Source organism: Engystomops pustulosus, chromosome 1 (assembly GCF_040894005.1).
Source record: "Engystomops pustulosus chromosome 1, aEngPut4.maternal, whole genome shotgun sequence".
NCBI lineage: Eukaryota > Metazoa > Chordata > Amphibia > Anura > Leptodactylidae > Engystomops > Engystomops pustulosus.
Window position 1 is genome coordinate 170,895,709 of NC_092411.1, and position 22,963 is coordinate 170,918,671.

The 22,963-nt window shown below is 46.6% G+C and overlaps 1 protein-coding gene across 3 annotated transcripts in view; it reads right to left on the reverse strand.

Annotated features, from left to right (window-relative positions):
- Positions 1 to 1,369, reverse strand: part of MED11 (mediator complex subunit 11) — a 94,181-nt gene extending 92,812 nt beyond the window's left edge. The window contains exon 1 of one of the 3 annotated variants that reach the window (XM_072113872.1): positions 1,178 to 1,369. The gene's annotated coding sequence lies outside the window, so the exon portion shown is untranslated. Of the gene's footprint in view, positions 1 to 891; positions 1,039 to 1,177 lie in introns of those variants that run through there. The other 2 variants (XM_072113871.1, XM_072113870.1) reach the window with 2 other exon arrangements.
- Between the last annotated feature and the right edge of the window lie 21,594 nt (positions 1,370 to 22,963).

Sequence of the window (22,963 nt, forward strand, 5' to 3'; positions counted from 1 at the left end):
TTGTACTAAATATGGCTAATGGTGAGAGTGTGTGTGTGTGGGGGGGGGGGGGGGTCGAGGTATAATAAATTGTGGAGGCCATCACTGAATGGATGGTTATTACTGTGTGTGGCTAATCATGAGTGTGTGAGGGGGGCTAATATATCGTGCGGATGGCTGTTACTGAGTATGGGGGCTACTACTGAATGTAAGAAGTTATAAAGGAGTGGGAGGGGGTATTAGTGAAGTGAAGGGGCTGTCTGTTACTGAGTGCGTTGAGTGTGCTGAGGCTCTTACTGGATGTGAGGTGGGGGACCCATTTCTGAGTGGCATTTTTACATGTCAGGCCACTTTACTAAGTGTGAGGGACACAAGAGTGGGGTGTGATGTAAAGTATAATTGGGGCTTAATTGTAAAAAGGGGTATATTACAAAGGGCTGTTTCACACTATTCCGTTATAAGTCTATGATCACGGCTGTGACAAGTGCCATGCCATAAACTGATGGCTCTGCTACATATCTGGGAAACAAGAACTCCATGCATCAAATATCAATATAATGCACAGAGTATTATCCCCACCATAGAGATCAGTCCATGGCACGGGACACCCAACACGGCCATGATCAATGTGTAATGTGATACAGTCCAAAGTGTGATGGCCATAATTGGGAATCTGGAATATAATCCTGTATAGAGAGGATACGTTCACCCCTGACTACAAATCACACACCTAAAGGTGTATGCCCACAGGTAATAAAGCACTATAACGCCTGCTGAAAACCTAAACACAGGTTTTCCAGTAACAACCACTAAATGTCCGGTGGTGAGACACCACCAGCTACATGGAGCGAGAATATAGTGGTGCTAACGATAAAAAGATTGTATATCTTTTCATAACGTGTGGCTCGTTACCGTAAGACTGACCTTCTTTTAACACCCAACTCCGCTTCCTCTAGATTCGCAAGGAACAAGTGCTCGTTGTAAACGGAAACGAGAAGCCGCCAATTCCTACAACGAAAAAAGAACCTTCTGACGTCACGGAGTCACGTGACATTATGAAATCATGTGACTCCTCGGCGAAACCGCTGAATGCTTGCATAGCTCCCTCGCAGCCTCGTTTTACCATATAATGGCTGTTGCAGTGTGGTCTTTACCGCAAGTAATTGTACTGGGTGCACATCTGGGGTGATGTACTCACAGATGGGTCGGTGAAGACACCGCCGGAGGGTGAAGATGGCGGGGAATGAAGATGGAGAATAGCACAGGTGGTGGCGATCGGTGGGTGAGGATAGTAAATATGTGGGGGATTTTAAAAATGGGGCGGTGAGGTCGATAATTAAGAGGGTAGCGTTGGGGTGGGTAGTGAAGGTGGCAGGGGTTAGGGGAAGTGAAGGTGGGGTGCAATGAAAATGGGGGAATGGATAGTAAAGGTGGTGGCAATGGGAGGGTGTGGTCAATAATGAAGGAGGCAGCCATGTTGGGGTGGGGATAGCGTAGGTGGTAGTCATGAGGGGTGGGAATAGCAAAGGTGACTGTGATGATTGGGTGAAGATAGTGAAGGTGGCGGCGATGGTTCCGTGAGGATAGTGGAAGTGGCAGCAATAGGGGGATTTTGAAGGGGTGGCGATGGGGGGTGGGGTCGAATGTGAAGGTGGCAGCGATGGGGGGGGGGGGGGGGAGGCTAGTGAAGGTAGCAGTGATCAGCATACCTCCCAACTTTTGGACAAGGGAAAGAGGGACAAAAGCCCCTCCCCCTTTTTCTAAACCACACCCATTGTCCCACCCACAAGCATAGTATAATATCAACCTTGACGGTCCCCACATAGTACAGTGCCCCTTACTTTGGCCAACCCCCACCCCCATGGACCCATATATTATCCCATAAAGCAAATCTGCAACATATAAAACCCCTCTTTAATTTTATCCTCCCTTGACATTTCGTTTTCCACTTTTATTTATCTCCCCAAACTTACACATAATATTATCTGTGCCCCTACCCCCACCCCTCCTCACATGGTGGGGTCCCTGTTCTCTATCCTCCTCATAATGTAGCCTCCTGTCCCCCAGCCTCCTCCTGTAGCCTCCTGTCCTCCATCCTCCTCCTGTAGCCTCCTGTCCTCTAGCCTCCTCCTGTGACCTCCTGTCCTCCAGCCTCCTCCTGTAGCCTCCTCTCCTCCAGCCTCCTCTCCTCCAGCCTCCTCCTTCAGCATCCTCCACCTGTCCTCCAGTCCCACAGTCCCCTCCAGAATCCTCCTGTCCTCCGACCTCCCCCTCAAGCATCCTCCTGTCCTTTAGCCTCCTTCTGTCCCCCAGCCTACTCAAGCATCCTCCTGTCCTCAGCCTCCACCTGTCCTCCAGCATCCTCCTCCTGTCCCGCAGCAGCCTCCTCCTGTCCCGCAGCAGCCTCCTCCTGTCCCGCAGCAGCCTCCTCCTGTCCCCCAGCAGCCTCCTCCTGTCCCCCAGCAGCCTCCTCCTGTCCTCCTGCAGCCTCCTCCTGCCCACCAGTAGCCTCCTCCTGTCCCGCAGCAGCCTCCTCCTGTTCCCCAGCAGCCTCCTCCTGTTCCCCAGCAGCCTCCTCCTGTTCCCCAGCAGCCTCCTCCTGTCCCCTTGCAGCCTCCTCCTGCCCACCAGCAGCCTCCTCCTGTCCTCCTGTAGCTTCCATTAGCCCCTGTCCTGCTCCTGTGCCCCACCCGTCCCTGTCCACCTGTAGCCTCCAGCCCCCCCTGTCCTCCTGTAGCCTCCAGCCCCCCCTGTTCTCCTGTAGCCTTCTGTCCTCCAGCCTCCTCCTTCAGCATCCTCCACCTGTCCTCCAGTCCCACAGTCCCCTCCAGAATCCTCCTGTCCTCCGACCTCCCCCTCAATCATCCTCCTGTCCTTCAGTCTCCTCCTCCTGTCCCCCAGCCTCCTCCTGTAGACCCCTGTCCTCCAGCCTCCTCCTGTAGCCCCCTGTCCTCCAGCCTCCTCCTGTAGCCTCCTGTCCTCCAGCCTCCTCCTCCTGTCTTCCAGCCTTCATCTGTCCCCCAGCCGCCTCCACCTGTCCCCCAGCCGCCTCCACCTGTCCCCCAGCCGCCGCCTCCTCCTCCTGCAGCCTCCTCCCGCCTCCACCTGTCCCCCAGCAGCCTCCACCTGTCCCCCAGTCTCCTCCTCCTGCCCTACAGCCTCCACCTGTCCCCCAGCCTACTCAAGCATCCTCCTGTCCTCAGCCTCCACCTGTCCCCCAGCCGCCTCCACCTGTCCCCCAGCCGCCGCCTCCTCCTCCTGCAGCCTCCTCCTCCTGCAGCCTCCTCCCGCCTCCACCTGTCCCCCAGCAGCCTCCACCTGTCCCCCAGTCTCCTCCTCCTGCCCTACAGCCTCCACCTGTCCCCCAGCCTACTCAAGCATCCTCCTGTCCTCAGCCTTCACCTGTCCTCCAGCATCCTCCTCCTGTCCTCCAGCATCCTCCTCCTGTCCCCCAGCAGCCTCCTCCTGTCCCCCAGCAGCCTCCTCCTGTCCCCCAGCAGCCTCCTCCTGTCCCGCAGCAGCCTCCTCCTGTAGCCTCCAGCCCCCCCTGTCCTCCTGTAGCCTCCAGCCTCCATGTCCTCCTGTAGCTTCCAGCACCCCCTTTCCTCCTCCTGTAGCCTCCAGCCCCCCCCCCCTGTAGCCTCCAGCACCCCCTGTCCTCTTCCTGTGCCCCAGCTCCCCCTTTCCTCCTCCAGTAGCCTCCAGCACCCCCCTGTCCTCTTCCTGTGCCCCAGCCCCCCCTTTCCTCCTCCAGTACCCTCCAGCCCCCCCCTGTAGCCTCCAGCACCCCCCTGTCCTCTTCCTGTGCCCCAGCTCCCCCTTTCCTCCTCCAGTACCCTCCAGCCCCCCCCCCCTGTAGCCTCCAGCACCCCCTGTCCTCTTCCTGTGCCCCAGACCCTCTTTCCTCCTCCAGTAGCCTCCAGCTCCTCCCTGTAGCCTCCAGCACCCCCCTGTCCTGCTGTAGCCTCCAGCACCCCCTGTCCTCTTCCTGTGCCCCAGACCCTTTTTCCTCCTCCAGTAGCCTCCAGCTCCCCCCTGTAGCCTCCAGCTCCCCCCTGTAGCCTCCAGCACCCACCTGTAGCCTCCAGCACCCCCCTGTCCTGCTGTAGCCTCCAGCACCCCCCTGTCCTCTTACTGTGCCCCAGCCCCCCTTTCCTCCTCCAGTAGCCTCCAGATCCCCCCTGTAGCCTCCAGCACCCCCTCCCTGTCCTGCTGTAGCCTCCAGCACCCCCTGTCCTCTTCCTGTGCCCCAGACCCTCTTTCCTCCTCCAGTAGCCTCCAGTTCCCCCCTGTAGCCTCCAGCACCCCCCTGTAGCCTCCAGCACCCCCCTATCCTTCTGTAGCCTCCAGCACCCCCCTGTCCTTTCTGTAGCCTCCATCCTCCTCCTGGCTCCTCTCCCTGTGCTCCCCCTGTCCCCTCATTCTCTTACCTTCTGTCATTCCATCTTCTCCCCTGGACTCGCGGAGGGGGCGTGGCCAGCAGGGGGCGGAGCTCGCTCCTCACATGATTGGTGCAGACATCATGTGAGGAGGGAGCAGGGGCTGGTCCCGCCTCCTCCCAGCCCCCATGCCTTGGCTGCTCTGCAGCTCTAAACTATGGGGGCTGGAGGAGGCGGGACAAAGCGGAAAAAGTGGGCGGGGCCCGGGACATTATCTCCCCCTTCCGTGGCAGCGTGACAGAGCCCATAAAACGGGACTGTCACGCTGAAAGCGGGACGGTTGGGAGGTATGGTGATCAGTGTTAGTGAAGGTAGCAGTGATCAGTGTTAGTGAAGGTGGCAGCGATATGGGGCTGGGGATATTGAAGGGGGGGGTGAGGATAGTGAAGGTGGCGGCGATGGGTGGGTGAGGATAGTGAAGGTGGCGGCGATGGGTGGGTGAGGATAGTGAAGGTGGCGGCGATGGGTGGGTGAGGATAGTGAAGGTGGCGGCGATGGGTGGGTGAGGATAGTGAAGGTGGCGGCGATGGGTGGGTGAGGATAGTGAAGGTGGCGGCGATGGGTGGGTGAGGATAGTGAAGGTGGCGGCGATGGGTGGGTGAGGATAGTGAAGGTGGCGGAGGTAAAGGTGGTGCAGGCGATGGGATGGTGGGGGAGTGCCGATGGTGGCGCAGTGGGATGTGCTAAGCTGTGTTATACTGTATCCACAGGATAGCAATCCGACTGGTGGGGGCTGAATGCTGGGAACCCATTCACTTTTTCGTTAGGGATTTAAGACTTTTGTTGCAGATTCAAAAAGTTTGTCATTTTTTTTTCATTGGAGCAGCTGATTTGTAATATGTCTCTGATGTGGAGATGGCAAATAACCTCAAGTCTAGAGCAGGTGTAGGCAAGAGGTTGCTTAACCCCTTAAAGGGGTTTGCCCAAGAAAATTCTCAAACTTCAACCCCCTAGTGATGTTTACACAATAAATATTTTTTTTTATACCCCTTAATTTACAATTTTACTCGGTTTTATTGCTGTTTTAGCGCCTATAACTCAGTGGGGGTCAGTGTAAAATTTGGGAAAAGACTTTCTAAGCAGACTCTTCATGATTTCTCTAATTCTGTGTGCTGACAATGGGGTTAGATTGTCACGGAACAGGTTTATATACACTTTCAATTAGCTTCTGAACATTCCCTAGTATCTGACACATAGAAAGAGAGATGATGGCATCCATTAGATGGATATTACACATGATATCACAGCTCTACTATTACAGGCATAACATACACAGCTCTGCTATATCTCACCTATAACACATACTGTCAGATCTGCTGCCTGTCTTCCCCCAGTTAAAGATCTTATCCCTCTGTAGCTTTACTCTCCTTGCGATGTGTTGTTTGCCGGCAGGAAGTGAGTGTGTGTCCGTGTGTTCTCACAGTGAAGAAGCCCTGTCGCTTCTGGTGATTAAACCTTGTTTTCTCTAGACAGAGACAGTGCCCCCTTATCTTTTGACTTGCTTTAATCTGGAACATCTTACCACCATATCTATTGTATAGACCATTCATCACAAAATTTTACGGCGTATGTCTGTCCTTGTGTCTGTGTTTGTCTCCTAAAGTAATCTGTACCGTCTCGTTTACAATAACCAAATTTGTCACCGTCGACTTAGGGAACATCTTAGACTAGGTTTTGAGCTGAAATCTTCACCCCACACTTTCCAAAATCCACCATATACAGAAGCCATTGTCTGTTGCTGCTGCGGTGGCAGTTGGAAGCTGAGACGTGATTGGTTGTTGTTCGGTCACATGTCATTAATATGAGCTCTGAGCTGTGATTGGTTACTATAGGAAATGAGTGTAAGACGCTTATGCGTGAGGTAAGATAGGTAGAGACAGATGTGGGGGAGATGTATTAGAAACGTTTGAGGTAAAACTGTTCCTTATACATGGCAACAAATCAGACATCAGCTGAGCGTCAGGAAAGGACAGTCCTTGGAATGAGATTGGCAGGGACAGACAGTTGCTGAATAAGAGTGTAAAAAAAAGTTTATAAAAAAGGGATGGTAAGTGACAGTCTGAGACAGTATATAGATACATATTAAATATTTCTTTTTAACCTACTCTATTTTGTTGACGCTAGGAACAGTTATTCATTATCCCGGGCAACGCTATAACGCTATAAATATAAATTTATCATGTCCCCTCATAGTCGTGTCTTTTCCAGACTAAATAAATCTAGTTAAACCAAAAAATGCCCCGGTATAGAATACACTAACAAAGCTCCCAACAATTCAAATAGTCAATATCAGCAAAAAAAGAGCTAGGTAAATCGTTACTTGAAGAAAACACATATCTTTTTATTCATAATATTCCAAGTCAAACACATATATATATACAGATCATATTAAAAATATACCAAGGGTCCCAGATGACAATTGGGACCACACAGAATACCAGAACGGCCCCCCTCCGTCTAAAGCCCCATAGGTAAAAATATGTAGATAAATATGGTAACGGTGCCCAATAGTAGGGCCAATAAAATAGAAGAGGGTAAGTGGCAATGCAGTCCTAGCCTGTTTAGTACCCCGGAGGTACCTTCCGGTGTATATAGTTAATGGCTTTACATATTGCACTTACCCGCAGGCATGGTGAAATAGACAGAGGGCAGACAGGAGGAAGACCGAGCAGGCACACCCCGACGCGCGTTTCGCTGATGCTTCGTCAGGAGGTGAAGAGTGTGTGTTGTGTCCTCCTATATATACATCTGAACGGCGTGTCTGCTTAAAGACGCGCCCACCGCGTGACGCATCGGTCCACTGAGGTTGCGCACTGGGCATACGTCACCATGGTGCGCCCGACCCGATCACGTGGTCAGGTCGCCGCTGCCATGGAGACGCGTCCCGCCTGTGTGCACTCCCCCATGGACCGGCGCGGCGCACGCGCCTAGGCGCGTCAGCAGAACGTCGGGATGTATATCAACAGGTACGTATGAATCGAAAATACAATACAATACATTAAAATAATAATATGATAAAATAGCCTGTGGATGTTTTAGCATTAGAGGGTTTGGAAGACAGAAAAACCAAGGGATTATTCAATATGCATTATGCATGTGTTATCCAATATATCCGTCCTTCAAACTATGCTCAATCCCTTATGCTGAATGAGTAAATACACATACGTGTTCTATGAACAGTGGGTACATAAATAAGAACATATTTATAGTTATACATAACAAAAATAGATGAGCAGATACACCGGTACATTAGTATATGACAGGATACCCTTACAATTTATATTCTAGAAAGCCAAAAGAAATGTCCCAGGTGTCCTAGTGTATGTGCAAGCGAAAGAGCCATTACCATAATATAAAGTGCATGATATAATTATAATGTGTGTAAACACTGGTGTTAAAGTGCCCGTGCATAAAAAATGGGGTTAAAATGTAAAAAAATGGCCACATTTAATATAAAAGCCATAAGATACATAACTATCAATGTGAAATAAAGTGTATATGAGTGCAACAAAGTGCACGTGCCAAAATCAGTGTAATAAACATAGGGAAAAAAGAAGGCCATCATAGACACCTGTTACAACCCGTATGGATGGCTAAAACATCATAGTACCACAACACAAAAACAAAAAAAGAGCAAAAAAACAACCAAGCATGAGGGGAACATATCACATGTATACATGCAATGGGGCATAGATGTACATTATGCCCCCCCAAGAAAATTATAATTAAAGAGTGTGTGTATAAAATACAAAGGATGTCGCCACTCAGACGCTTTTCTTCTTCTTGAAAGTACCGGGAGTCCCAAGATGGAGAGACTGTATATAAATCGAACTGTGTTTATTAGAAATTGTATGTTATCTACAGGCAAGAACAAAAACAAAGATTAGACACAACATCAAAGTAACTATATAAAAAACATTATAAAAAAGGTTTAAAGCTAGTTGCCTCATTGAGACCCTTTGGTTGTATGGTGTCCAGGAGGGTGATCCACCTCAATTCTTTTTGCAAAAGTTTTTTCTTCCCGTCACCCCCCCTAAGTCCCTAAGGACCCTATCTATTCCTCATACTGTGAGTCCTTTTGGGTTACAGTTATGTTTCTCCCGAAAGTGTTTGGGGACCGGCTGCAATTTGAAGTCTTTTGGAAGACCCAAACTGTTGTCAGGACTGGCTGCTCTAATGCTCCGCACATGTTCGAGGACCCTTACCTTTAGGGGTCTCGTCGTCATACCGACATATAGCTTTCCACAGGGACAGCGTAAACAGTAGACCACCAACTCCGTATTGCAGTTGATGTGATGCAGAATTTTACATTCCTTCTCTGCATAGGAGTCGGTGAACCCCTGTGTGCGCTCCATATATTGACAGGCCTTGCATTTCCCACAACAGTATGACCCCCATTTTGGGCAGTTCTCCCTAGCCAGCTCTTCTCTACATGGGGAACATAATGGCTCCGCACCATCATGTCACGCAAGTTGCGTGATTTGCGCCACGTAATTGATGGATCTCTTGTGAGACACTGTGCTAAATCCTTGTCTGTCTGTAGTATGGACCAATGCCTGTCAATCTCCCTAAAGCCTCTCCATTGGGAATTGAAGTTGGTAATTAGTCTCACAGTTTCAGTTGCATTTCGCTTCTTGGGTTTACTTACCAGAAGGGAGCTACGAGTCTCTCCCTTGGCCCGGTTATATCCTTGTTGGATAGTGGCTTCTCTGTAGCCTCTGTCCCGGAAACGTTTGGTCAAATCACTGGCCTGCTTTTCGAAAGCTTGGTCGCTGGAGCAAATCCGTCTCATTCTTAAAAATTGTCCCACTGGGATAGCTTTCTTGGACTGTGGATAGTGGGAGGAGGATGCATGAAGGAGAGAGTTCACGGATGTCTCTTTTCGAAAGACATTGGTGGTGACAAATCCTTCTGTATTTTTTCCAATGAGGACATCCAAAAACTCTATCTGGTCCCGACTGTACTTCCAGGTGAGTTTGATGTTCTGTTGATTGACGTTGAGGCCCTGCAAAAATAAATCCAAGTCAGTATCGGCACCCTGCCAAATGAATAGTATATCATCTATATACCTGGGGTGTTGTCAACGACTTCTCTCTCCCACAGCCCCAGGAAAAGATTGGCATATGAGGGAGCACAAGTCGCCCCCATAGCCGTTCCTTGGAGCTGTAGGAAAAATCGGTCGCGGAAGGTGAAAAAATTATGTTTCAAAATGAAATCCAAAAGAAGCATGATATACTCCACCAGGTCGGCGTCCAGATTGGACATTTCTAAAAAATACCTAGACGCCCGCATCCCGTGGTCATGGCATATAGATGTATACAGGGCCTCAACGTCACATGTAACCAGCCACATATCAGGATCGAGATGAACTCCCTCCAGACGGCGCAGAACATCCGTAGTGTCCTTAACAAAGGAGGGGAGTGTTTCCACACAACTTTGCAGGTAAAAATCTATAAATTGACATACTTTTTCGCATAGTCCCCCCCATTCCCGATACAATCGGCCTACCTGGGGGTTTTATGGCATTTTTATGGACCTTGGGTAATAGGTAGAAGGTCGGTATAGTTGGAAAATCCACCGACAGGCCCTTCTTCATTTTAGGTCCAATTATGTGATTCTCCACTCCCATGTGTAACAAAAAATCCATTTCTTTCTTAAAACTTGACAGGGGATTAGAAGATAGCTTCCTGTAACATTGTGGCATACTCAATTGTCGGAAGACCTCCTCCTTGTACATCTCCGTTGGCCAGATCACAACATTGCCCCCCTTATCCGCAGGTTTAATCACTATGTCCCTGCGTTGGCTAAGTTCTCTAATGGCTCGTCTCTGTGCTGGGGTGACATTATCCTGCGAAATTTTTTCGGATATCAATTTCAAATCCCTCCTAACCAGTTTAGTGAAAATCTCAACTGCAGGGCACAGGGTTGAAGGGGGGCAATGTTGCGAGCGGCGGTAAAGATGCACGGGGAGGTTAGATTCCGTTGCCTGTTCCTGCTCTTCCAAGAGGGCCTCAAGTATGGAGATGACCTGTTGGTCCTGTTCATCACCTGAGAGATCCCCCGTCTGATGTTTGGAGAAGTGTTTTTTAAAAATAAGCTTACGCGCAAAGAGTTCGACATCCTTCACAGCTGTGAAGTAGTCGAATCTTGCCGCCGGTGCAAAGGATAAACCCTTCTGTAACACATTTTCCTGTTCTCTTGTTATGGGGATAGGGGATAGATTAATTACCTTCAGTGTTTCTTTGGCCTCTTCTCCCAATTGTACATGCCTCCTGTTTTTCTTTTTACAGTCGGGGTTCTTGGGGTCGGAACCAGATCCCTTAGGCTTCCCACATCTCCAGAGTCCCGGCGTCTGTCTAAAAAAACGATCTCCACATCCTTCTTCGGAATGGAGTGAGGCACTAGAGATGGATCTCGTAATCGATCTGGATCTTTGCCTCCTAGATCTCCAACGGTAAACTTGGTTGTTCTGGAAATCAGTCAGATCCCTCTTGAATTTCTTACTTTTTAACTCCAAAGTCTCCTTCTCCCACTTATCCAGGTCGTTCTCTAATATTCGATTGAACGCCTCGCAGTCCTCTTTGCTCGTGGTCTGTTCAAATTTGAGTTTCAATTGGTCAATATCTTTTTCTATTTGCTCCAGCGACCGTCTATCCGCCCCGATGAGGAGCTCCAGGAGTGTTCTGGAGCATTTAGTCAAAGACTCTTCCCACTTCGTAATGAAGGTCTGATCCTCAACTTCAAAGCCAGGGAATACCTGTACCCGCAGGCCCCTCGGGATGATGTTCTTTTGTAAATAGTTTTCCAAGGCGGCCTTATTCCACCAGACTCTAGTACGTTTTCTCAAAAGGTCTCTAATTTTTTGCTTTAAAGCCTTAATGTCATGATTCTCGGTCTCTGTGCTATCCTGTTCTCCGAAAATTGTTCCTAGTTTCGTGACCCACGTTAAGTCACATTTTTTATAATCCATATGGTCTGGGGCTATATCTGAAAATTCAGATGAACAAACATTTAAACAGCAAAACCAAAAAATGCCCCGGTATAGAATACACTAACACAGCTCCCAACAATTCAAATAGTCAATATCAGCAAAAAAAGATCTAGGTAAATCGTTACTTGAAGAAAACACATATCTTTTTATTCATAATATTCCAAGTCAAACACACATATATATACAGATCATATTAAAAATATACCAAGGGAACCAGGTGTCCCAGATGACAATTGGGACCACACAGAATACCAGAACGGCCCCCCTCCGTCTAAAGCCCCATAGGTAAAAATATGTAGATAAATATGGTAACGGTGCCCAATAGTAGGGCCAATAAAATAGAAGAGGGTAAGTGGCAATGCAGTCCTAGCCTGTTTAGTACCCCGGAGGTACCTTCCGGTGTATATAGTTAATGGCTTTACATATTGCACTTACCCGCAGGCATGGTGAAATAGACAGAGGGCAGACAGGAGGAAGACCGAGCAGGCACACCCCGACGCGCGTTTCGCTGATGCTTCGTCAGGAGGTGAAGAGTGTGTGTTGTGTCCTCCTATATATACATCTGAACGGCGTGTCTGCTTAAAGACGCGCCCACCACGTGACGCATCGGTCCACTGAGGTTGCGCACTGGGCATACGTCACCATGGTGCGCCCGACCCGATCACGTGGTGAGGTCGCCGCTGCCATGGAGACGCGTCCCGCCTGTGTGCACTCATATACACTTTATTTCACATTGATAGTTATGTATCTTATGGCTTTTATATTAAATGTGGCCATTTTTTAACATTTTAACCCCATTTTTTATGCACGGGCACTTTAACACCAGTGTTTACACACATTATAATTATATCATGCACTTTATATTATGGCAATGGCTCTTTCGCTTGCACATACACCAGGACACCTGGGACATTTCTTTTGGCTTTCTAGAATATAAATTGTAAGGGTATCCTGTCATATACTAATGTACCGGTGTATCTGCTCATCTATTTTTGTTATGTATAACTATAAATATGTTCTTATTTATGTACCCACTGGTCATAGAACACGTATGTGTATTTACTCATTCAGCATAAGGGATTGAGCATAGTTTGAAGGACGGATATATTGGATAACACATGCATAATGCATATTGAATAATCCCTTGGTTTTTCTGTCTTCCAAACCCTCTAATGCTAAAACATCCACAGGCTATTTTATCATATTATTATTTTAATGTATTGTATTGTATTTTCAATTCATACGTACCTGTTGATATACATCCCGACGTTCTGCTGACGCGCCTAGGCGCGTGCGCCGGTCCGATGCGTCACGCGGTGGGCGCGTCTTTAAGCAGACACGCCGTTCAGATGTATATATAGGAGGACACAACACACACTCTTCACCTCCTGACGAAGCATCAGCGAAACGCGCGTCGGGGTGTGCCTGCTCGGTCTTCCTCCTGTCTGCCCTCTGTCTATTTCACCATGCCTGCGGGTAAGTGCAATATGTAAAGCCATTAACTATATACACCGGAAGGTACCTCCGGGGTACTAAACAGGCTAGGACTGCATTGCCACTTACCCTCTTCTATTTTATTGGCCCTACTATTGGGCACCGTTACCATATTTATCTACATATTTTTACCTATGGGGCTTTAGACGGAGGGGGGGCGTTCTGGTATTCTGTGTGGTCCCAATTGTCATCTGGGACACCTGGTTCCCTTGGTATATTTTTAATATGATCTGTATATATATATATGTGTTTGACTTGGAATATTATGAATAAAAAGATATGTGTTTTCTTCAAGTAACGATTTACCTAGCTCTTTTTTTGCTGATATTAAATAAATCTAGTTGTTTTATAACTGAGACCTTCCACCCTTATCATTTTTGTGACTCTTCGTTGTACCCTCTCCCGCTCCTCGGCATAATTTTTTATGGACCGGTGCCCAGAACTGGACTGCATATTCTTGGTGAGGCCAAACCAATGCCCTGTACAGTGGTAACATTTCATCCTTCTCTAAAGAGTTCATACCACATGACAAAATCTTGCTGGCTTTACAAGCAGCTGATCAAATAACAGCATGCAATGTCAATTTATGCTCTACTAGTATACCCAGATCCTTTTTAAAAAGGGACTCCCCCAAGGACATATTTTCCCTTTGGATTATTAGCCCCCAGGTGCATAACCTTACATTTATCCACCTTCAACCTCATTTGCCAAGTGGACAACCAAACACTCAGTTTGTCCAAGTCACCCTGCAGCCTATGAACATCCTCCATAGACTGTATTACACTACACAGCTTGGTGTTATCTGCAAAAATAGACACAGTGCTATTAATTCCTACCTCTATATCGTTAATAAATATATTAAATAATAGTGGTCTCAGCACAGAAGTGTCCCAAACACATTGCCCCAGCTCTCCACTCACCCCTGTCTAGAAGGTTTAGAACCTACAGCAGGATCTCATCTTACGTTTGTGTGTCTGGGTTTAATAACATGAATTAATATATGTTTGAGCTTTGATCAAACTATAGTGGTTGATACTATGTATATTTAACAATCTGTTATAGATATATAGATATGTCATTTTGCTATGGAATCATGTTTTCAATCTAAGGTATTAATTATTTGACAACCCTGTCCCACGATGTCAGGGGAAGTAAAGGGGTGGAGTGTGCCTTGCTTTTCTTTTTTAATGAATAGAGGGGAAAGCACAAAAGATCATGGCTAAGGCCATATAGGTTGAAACGCATAGATCTTACCTGTTTTCCATATGCATGTTATGCCAAGGAAGATATGTGAGCCCATTTTGATGGAATTTTAAAAATAAACATGAATAAAGTCAACAGATATATTTCTTTATTTCAATCAAAAGGAATTATACCACAATTTAAAGGACACCTGTCATCAGGTCTGTGTCACTAGTCCTGTCACCTCTACCTGTTGGAGCAGCTCACAAGGATCCCATCCCAGCCTTTATCTAGTTATTTCATACATTATTCATTGTAAAATCATCTATTCTTTATCATGTAAATGAGGCTGGTCACATGGTCAGAGGCAGTGATGTCACTCCTGTTCCCCCTCCCCTCTCCTCCCCCTTCTCATGTCTGTGTGTAATGTATAGTAAAGTATTGCTGGTATCTGTGCTGCATCTGCTGACATGCTGCATCCTCCTAATATACAGATGAGAGACACAGACAACAGCTACACATGAATCTGACATGATCTGCTGTAACATGGCTGCCTGGAGCTGCTGTATCTCTCCTATACACACACAGGCTGCAGGGGGCGTGGCCACCAGCACCAGGAAGCACATCATTATACAGCCTCACATCATTATACAGGCTGTCAGTCAAGCACTGGGGGTGTGGCTGTGCCTCCCACTCATGAATAGAGTGGACAGCTTGAATATGCTAATGCTTCATTGGACATTTCACAGGTCATTTGGATACAGCTTTAGGACCTCATTGCTTAGGTTTACAGGCATGTAGAGGGACAATGAAGGGATAGAGGCAATGCTCTCTAATGGCAGTTTATGAAAATATATTTATTTTAGGGGGGTTATTTTGCATGACGGGTTCTCTTTAATAACAGATAATAAACTAGAATTCATTCTAAAAAAGGTTAACAGATAGTGGCAAGTAGTAGGAAAGGTACAAAAGACAAAATGGAAAAGATTAAAACATGCAGAGGAAGGTGAGTATCTTTTTTATTTTAAGATAAGTGTGAGGGTCTGCAGTTAGATACAGATAATACTGGCAATGGCTCCTAATTGCATGGTTTATAAAACAGTGCCACTAAGAATGCTGTCCCTTTTACAAGGCATATACACAGATGTTTACCAGTATAACCTGATTGCTTTAATTTACCTGTTCAATATAGGTGTAATAGTGAGGAGCCAGCGTGCAGACCCCAGAGAGAAGACCCGTTGTCCAGGGATACACCATTGACGCGCGCTTCGCCGATTGGCTTCGCCAGGACGGTCTGACGGGGTTTTGGGAAGATCACGTGCGCCGATATCAGGCAGGTCAATTGCCATAATTGCCCCCCTCTACATCCATTGGCCACACAACAGTATAAATATACATACCTCCCCACCCACTACATGCCTCCTGACTCAGCCAATCGGCGAAACTCGCGTCGAGGCTGTATCCCTGGATGCTGGGCCTTCTCTCTTGGGTCTGCACATTGGCTCCTCGCTATTACACCTATATTGAACAGGTAAATTGAAGCGATTTGGCTATACTGGTATACACCTGTGTATTTGCCTTGTAAAAGGGACAGCATTCTTAGTGGCACTGTTTAAAAACCATACAATTAGGAGCCATTGCCAGTATTATACTCGAGTATAAGCCGACCCGAGTATAAGCCGAGGCCCATAATTTCAGCACAAAAAAACTAGAAAAACCTATTGACTCGAGTATAAGTTGAGGGTGGAAAATGCATTGGTCACAGCCTCCAGTATTTAGCCTGCCAGCTCCCTGCCCCGGTATACAGCCTGCCAGCTCCCTGCCCCGGTATACAGCTTGCCAGCTCCCTGCCCCGGTATACAGCTTGCCAGCCCCCTGCCCCGGTATACAGCTTGCCAGCCCCCTGCCCCTTCGGTCCGCGGCTCCCCCGTGGTACAGCTAGATGATTAAAAAAATAAATCAATCAAAACTCACCTTTCCGGTGGCCCCTTCAGGTCTTCTGTGTGATCCACGCGGCAGTGGTGGCAGGTCCGTGCGGCGCACAGCTCTGACGTCAGTCGCTGACATCAAGAGTGTGTGCCGGCTGCTGGCACACACATACCATGTGACCTGCTGCTGCGCAGATCGCACAGAAGACCTGCGGGGACCGCCGGAAAGGTGAGTTTTGAGCTATTTATTTTTTTTACTCGAGTATAAGCTGCGTTTGAGTTTTTCTCGGCTTATAAAAAACGAAAAACTCGCCAAAAATGTCAAATTTTTATAAAATCTCTTCACAAAAATGTTCTGAAAAGTTATTAAAAAAAAGCCAAAATGGTACCACTGGAAAGGACCACTCAACTTGTAAAAAATAAACCCTAAACTAGCTCTGTAAACCAAAAAATATTAAAATTACGTCTCCGAAAAGATGGCGATGCAAAAATAAATGAGATTTCCTCTATATTAGTTTTTTTCCAGTAAAATTGTAAAAATAAATGAAAAACTATATAAATAAGGTATATCTGTAACTGTAGTGATCTATAGAATAAAGATAATAGTATTTTTAGTGTACAGTGTATGACCCCCAAAAAATACAAAAACAAAGGAAACCAAAATTGACAATTTTCTTTTCCTCCATACATAAAATCTCATCAATAAGCTAATGACCCACTAAAATGAAACATTTGTAAAGTGCATCTCATGTCGCAGCCCTTATATGTCCAAATTGCCAAAAAAATAAAGATGGTATAGCCAATTAAAAGTGACAATGGATAATCTGCTCTAAATGGTGCAGCTTCCCTTAGATGCCCTGACGTGTGCCCATACAGCAGGTTTCCACCAAATATGGGGTATTGTTATACATGGGAGGGATTGGGTATCAAATTTTGTGGAGCGTTTTGGTATTTTATCCACTGAGAATTTGTATATATTTTGAAAAACACATTAAATTTAGCCAAAAAAAAATTGTTTTAAGCCCCGTAAAACAATTAAATGGTTAACAAACTTCATAAAAGTTGTTTTACGTACATAGGGGTGTATTTTCTATAATGGGATAATTTATGGGGTTTTACTTTTATTTAGGCCTCTCAAAGTGACTTGAAAACTGAGCAGGCCCCTTAATAGCAGGATTTTGCGTTTATGAAAATGTGAAAAATCGCACCAAATGTTCAAAGACCCTTAACATCTTACAAAAATAAGAGTATGCATGTGTGGAAAAAGTAGAACATTTTGAAGTTCGAAAATTGAGAATTTTTCCAAATTTTCACCAAACATCTGATTTTCTCATAGATAAATGCAAAACATACCACCAAAATTTTTCAACTAACATGAAGTACAAGGTGTCACGAGAAAATTTTAAAATCACTTGGATATGTTAAAGCGTTTCAAAGTTAAAACCATTTATAGTGACACAGGGCAGATTTGGGGTTAAGGGGTTAAAATTAGAAAGATACCCGGCTTCCTCTGCATTTTTAATCTTTTCCATTTTGTCTTTTGTACCTTTCTTACTACATGCCACCATCTGTTAACCTTTTTGGCTTTTTTAGAATTAATTCTAGTTTATTATCAGTTATTAAATTGTGGTATAATTCCTTTTGATTGAAATAAAGAAATATATCTATTGAAAAATACTCTACAGCCACCTTCTGGTGTTTTTGTATAGGTGCAGACTAGGAACTCATGTGGTATAGAGATATCTAAAGCAAACTTGTCTTGGAGAGGACATTCTTTTGGTTGAATGAATAAAGTGAATTAAGACAAGTTTCCCTTTTACTATACCGGAGAGTGCTGGACGTTTGTTTTAATGGTGACCATTCTGAGTAGGAATCATTGACCACAACTCTCTGGATACAACCTTCCAGCAATTGCAAATGATAAATTTTCTGTAGATGGGGGGCACATATTTGGCAGCAGGAGCGGACTGGCCATATGACCCATTGGGAGATATCCCGGTGGGCCGCTGAGTCTCGGGCCAGTCTGGGGCTTGTGGGGCCATTTAAAAAAAAAACAAAACATCTACTCACATTGCCAACGCTCCCCCGAAGCTCCGCTGCTACAGTCCGGCCCGCGATGACAGCTCTGCGTGTGCCGGTGTCGCACAGAATATGACGTCGGCAAGCGTCGTGGACTGTAGCAGCGGAGCTTCTGGGGAGTGCTGGAAAGGTGAGTAGATGTTTTATTAATTTAATGTGCTCGGCAGGCTGGCAGTATAGAGGGGGAGGCGGCTGGCTGTACACAATAAAGTTGGGAGGGGTGGCCAGGCTGAATACTGGAGGGGGGGGTTGGGGAAGGGCTGGCTATATACTTGGGGGTGGGGGCTTTCTAACTATATACTGGGGGGGCTGGCTATATACAGGGGGCTGGATGTATACCAGGGGAAGCTCTTTGGCTATATATAGGGGGGCTAGCTGTATACTGGGGGGCTGGCTGTCAAAATACAGGGGGCACTGGCTGTATGGTGGGGGCGCTGTTTGGCTATATACAGGGGGCTGGCTGTATATTGGGGGGACTGGCTGGCAATATACAGGGGGGAGCTGGCTGTATACTGGGGCAGTAGTTATATTCTTATATATAGGGAGCTGTATTATAGTAGTTATATTCTTGTACGTAGGGGACAGTATTATAGTAGTTACATTCTTGTTTAATGAAGAAGGTATTGTAGTTTTTTTTGTATATATTAGTCAGTATTAAGTTGTGCTCTTTTAAAAAAAGAAGCGATATTCCTGTGTAAGGGAGGAAGTATGAGTCTCTTTCACTGGGCTGTACATGTTGATTTAGACCATCTATAAACAGTTCTTGTGGAGTTTAGGAACTCCACCCACATCACATGGCCTACTTGTTTTGACGCCACCCACAGAATGGGGCCACTTTAAATTCCCAGTCCGCCCCTGTTTAGCAGTTGGGGTTCATGGCATACCTTCCACCAAATGTGGTGCATGCAGTGTGCTGAAAAGCAAGGCCTTTTTCCCCATCCTACTACTACGCACCCTAGTATAATGCCCATTTCTTGGTGCTGCCCCAACTAGTATAATGCCCCTTTCTTGGTGCCTCCCACCTAGTATAATGCCCCATTCTTGGCGACTGCCCCACTCTTAGTGGTCCCTCCCACCTAGTATAATGCCGGTCTCTTAGTGGACCCCACCTAGTATAATGACCATCTCTTAGTGCCACCCACCAAGCATAATGCCCCTGTTTTTGTGACCCCTCACCTAGTATAATGCCCCTCTCTTAGTGGCCCTCCCACCTAGTATAATTCCTTGTCTCTTAGTCCCCCCCACCTACTATAAAACCCCTCTCTTAATTCCCCTCCCCACCTAGTATAATGCCCACCACCTAGTATAATTCCCCTCTTGGTGGCTTCCCTAACTAGTTTAATCCCCCTCTCCCTTTTGGTCCCTCACCTAGTGTAATGCACCTCTCGTAGTGGCCTCCCACCTACCCTGATTAATGTAAATATATAGCACCTCCTAATGAATATATGTATATATATATAATTTATTTTTATAGGCCCCCCAGTATAAACAGAATCTGGCCCCATATAGATATATACAGCCCCCCAGTATAAACAGTATCCGTCCCAAAATAAATATATACAGCCCCCCAGAATAAACAGAATCTGCCCCCCCCATATAAATATATACAGCCCCCTCAGAATAAATAGAATCTTGCCCCCCATATAAATATATACAGCCCCCCCATATAAATATATACAGCCCCCTCAGAATAAATAGAATCTGCTCCCCCCCCATATAAATATATACCATCCCCAGTGTAATAAGAATTTGGCCCCTCATATAAATATATACAGCCCCCCCCCCCAGGAAAAATGGGATCTGGCCCCTTATAAATGTACACAGCCTCCCAAGTAAAATTAAAAAAAAAAAAAGAAATCTGGCTTCATATAAGTATATATAGAAGACCCCCCGCCTCCCGTTAATGAATAAATAAATAACAATAAAACTTATACTTACCCCTCGCAGCAGGGTGCTCCCACGGCGCGTGGCTCCTATATTCACGCAGATCTTCTGGCAGCCGCGGCCTGTGTCACTGCACTGTACGGAGCGACGCCAGCTGCCGGAACGGCGCTGCGCCACTCCGCATTTAAATCGCACATGTTTCTTAAAGAGACAGGTGCGATTTATCTGGAGGGTGATTCGCTCTTAAAGAGGTCTGCATTCTGCCCCCCCGAGGCGAGATTTTCATCTCGCCTCAAGGCAGATGCGGCCCTGTACATATACATAACTTGGAAGTGTGGCAGCACTCAGGAAAAGGCTGAGAACAACTCAGGTGCACATCCCAGGAACTGGACCAGAATCCATCCACATGTAAAATGGCAGCACTCTGAGATTTGAATGTGGAAAAAACTTACTTGTTTATTCACATGTGTCAAAGCTACGTTTCGGCTCCTTAAACCTAGAGCCTTTCTCAAGCAAAGGTGTATACAACATAGAATTTAAATAAAATATGAACGTCTGAAAAGTCACTGGAAACGCCAAACTGGCAGATGCTCCAGCTACAACAGTCTGCTCCAGTGTTGCCAAAGAACCAGGCCCCAAAGCTGTGGACTGAGGACTTTCCCCTGCTGTGTAAAAGACAATGGGGGTCATTTACTAAGGGCCCGATTCGCGTTTTCCCGACGTGTTACCCGAATATTTCCGATTTGCGCCGCTTGTACATGAATTGCCCCGGGTTTTTGGCGCACGCGATCGGATTGTGGCGCATCGGGGGCGGCATGCGCGCGACAGAAATCGGGGGGGCGTGGCCGAACGAAAACCCGACGTATTCGGAAAAACCGCCGCATTTAAAAACCGAAAATGTGTCGCTTGGGGAGCGCTCACCTTCACCTTCTATGGGATGGTGCATTCCGGGGCGTTAAGATTATTTTCGGCGCTGCAGCGCCACCTGGTGGACGGCGGAGGAACTACCATCTTAAATCCCAGCCGGACCCGAATCCTGTGCAGAGAACGCGCCGCTGGATCGCGATTGGGCCGGGTAAGTAAATGTGCCCCAATGACTTGGACACTTTTTTGCTGGCTTTTGAAAAAACTTGTTTACAAGTACCATGTACCTGCGACTAATGGGTTCTGAACCTTACCCCTCATATCAGAAGGAAGGCCCTGGAATATTCGGCTATTTGTCTAGAGAGACCACCCTGACTTATGAGGATATCAAGCAGGCTCTGGTCTTTCAGTACAACCTTACCCCTGAGTCCTACCGGAACAAGCTTCGGAGTTTGCAGCGGGGGTCTTCTGACAGCTGGACTGACTACATGAGGGCCCTCCCAGGGCAGTGGACCAGTGCACCTTAAGACTGGTGCTTACCATCATTCAGCAGCGGAAGAAGCAAATCGCAATCAAGTGTTTTTTGTGGAATTGCCCAGAGGATTTACAGCAGCATATTCGTGATCAGAAGCCAAAGGAGGCTTTGGAAACAGCTGCAATGGCGGATGAATACAGCAACAACCGGACTCTAGAAGCCAGGACACCTGCTGGCTGGAAAGGGGGTAAAACAAACACCATCCCTGCTATCCTTGCCCCTAAGCCCAAGGGGGCACCTGCCCATGCTCCCCTCTCCACGCCACTTGGTGAGCCCTGCGTATGTAATCTATGTAAACAGCTGGGACACTTCAAATCCATTTGCTCCAGCGCAACAAAGACCCGGTACCGTCCCTAAAACTGTCCCCTGTTTTGTGTGTGGGTGGGGATGGTGGGAGGTCTCATGATAACTTGCAGCCCATCACCATAGGCCAAGCCCTGTCCATGGGACTGAGACACACTGGAGCTGAGCTAACCCTTGTACGACCAAAACTGGTGTCCCCACAGGATTTGATATCCAGGAAAACCCTCACTGTGTCTGGAATTGGAGGAATAGAATCGGCACTACCCATTGCCAAGGTGTATATGGACTGGGCAGCGGGGAGGGGAGTGTTGGAGGTGGGGGTATCATCTGATATTCTTGTGAGTGTCCTGCTGGGAACAGAATTGGGGGGGCTAGTGTTACAGTATGTGACCCCAGAATCCGCAAGGACTGATCCCTCAGCCAGCAATATGCAGCCTGCCGCTGTAGCTGATACTGTTATTGATCTGTAATATAGCAGGGGAAACACATTTGCTGAATTGAACAATAAACTTTACTAAAGGATTAATGGATACAGAAAATGTCCATATAATGCAGATAATAATGCATCAGATAATGATAATGCATGATAATGCATCAGATAATGACAGCTTTAGTCTCACTGCAGGAATGTGGGTTCAATCACACACCTGCGGGACGAGAGACTCCCTCTCCGTCCACACTATCCTAAGACCTCACCTGCAGACTGTCCTTTTCTGGTTCTCAACAGAGTTAACCCCTTCCCGCCACGGCCCTTTTTTTCGATTTTGCGTTTTCATTTTTCACTCCCCACATTCAAAAATCTGTAACTTTTTTTTATTTTTCCATGTACAGAGCTGTGTGATGGCTTATTTTCTGCGTAACAAATTACACTTCAAAATGGTGGTATTTAATATTCCATGCCGTGTACCAGGAAGCGGGAAAAAAATTCCAAATGCAGTGAAATTGGTAAAAAAAACGCATTTGTGCCGTATTCTTGTGGACTTGGATTTTACGGATTTCACTGTGCACCCCAAATGACATGTCTACTTTATTCTTTGGGTCGGTGCGATCACGGGGATACCAAATTTGTATAGGTTTTATAATGTTTTCATACATTTAAAAAAATTAAAACCTCCTGTACAAAATTTTTTTGGCATCTTCTGGGGCTAATAACTTTTTCATACTTTGGTGTACGGAGCTGTGGGTGGTGTTGTTTTTTGCGGATTTTGATGACGTTTACAATGTTATCATTTTTAGGACTGTACGACATTTTTTCACTTTTTATAGAATTTAAAAAAATTTTTTA